This window comes from Capricornis sumatraensis, chromosome 18 (assembly GCF_032405125.1).
Source record: "Capricornis sumatraensis isolate serow.1 chromosome 18, serow.2, whole genome shotgun sequence".
NCBI classification, from domain to species: Eukaryota; Metazoa; Chordata; class Mammalia; order Artiodactyla; family Bovidae; genus Capricornis; species Capricornis sumatraensis.
Genome location: NC_091086.1, coordinates 10,842,147 through 10,843,414, shown reverse-complemented (window position 1 = coordinate 10,843,414; position 1,268 = coordinate 10,842,147). Strand labels below are relative to the sequence as shown.

Sequence of the window (1,268 nt, the reverse complement as noted above, 5' to 3'; positions counted from 1 at the left end):
ATCAAAATTTTTTAATTGTATTTTCAAAAGACATTCTTAAGAGAATAAAGAGAATTCCCTGGTGGTCCAGCAATTAAAACTCTGAACATTCACCCACCACCAAGGGCCCAGGTTCAATCCTTGGTCAGGGAACTAAGTAAGATCCCAGAAGCAGCATGGAGCAGCCAGTTAAAAAAGAGAGATGGAAAAAGAGTAAAAATATAAAGCAAAGACTAATTTGCAAGTTAAATATTCGATAAAAGATTTGTATCCGAAAATATAGAGAACTTTCAAAGCTCAAGAATAAGAAACTCAGCATACAAATGGGCAAAAGATTTGACCATACACTTCACAAAAGATACACAAATGGTAAATAATAACGTTGAAGATATTCAACATCGTTAGTCATTAGGGAAGCAAAAACTAAAACTACAGAGAGATACTCACTAAACACTTATTGGTGGTGGTGACTTAGTCTCTCAGTCGTGTCCAACTTTTGCAACCCTATGGACTATGGCCCACCAGACTCCTCTGTTCATGGGGTTCTCCAGGCAAGAATCCTGGAGTGGGTTGCCATTTCCTTCTCCAGGTGATCTTCCTGACCCAGGAATCGAACACAGGTTTCCTGCATTGCAGGCAGATTCTTTACCAACTGAGCTATTAGATCTGACCCAAACCAAGTGTTGGTGATGACATAGAGGAACTGGAATTTTCATATGATACTAACGGGAATCTAAATGATAAGGCCACTTTGGAAAATAGTTTGGTAGCTTCTTTAAAAACAACAACAACAACATAAAAACATGACTATATGTTCCATTCATTCTACTACTAGGCACTTAGCCAGTAAAAAGAAAAAGATGTGCCTATACACAGACTTTACAACTTTACTTGTAATCATGAAACGTTGGAAACATCCCAAAAGTTCAACAAGTGATTGGACAAACTGGCATTTCCCTACCGTGGGAAACTACTCAGTATTTAAAAGGAATAAACCCTAGTGCTTGCTTCAGCAGCACATATACTAAAACTGGAATGTTACAAAGCAGATTAGCATGGCCCCTGCACAAGGAGATGGCTCCCCAGGTGGCACTAGTGGTAAAGAACCCACCTGCCAACACAGGAGACACAGGAGACTTGGGTTGGATCCCCGGGTTGGACTCTGCTTTTTATTTTTACTCTCTTCATCTCTCTTTTTAACTGGCTGCACCAGGCAGCTTCTGGGATCTTATTTCCCTGAACAAGGATTGAACCTGGGCCCTTGGTGGTGAATGTGCAGTGTCCTAATC

At 40.4% G+C, this 1,268-nt stretch overlaps 1 pseudogene; it reads left to right on the top strand.

Annotated features, from left to right (window-relative positions):
• Positions 1-979: 979 nt before the first annotated feature.
• Positions 980-1,052, top strand: LOC138094768 (U6 spliceosomal RNA; annotated as a pseudogene).
• The last annotated feature ends 216 nt before the right edge of the window (positions 1,053-1,268 follow it).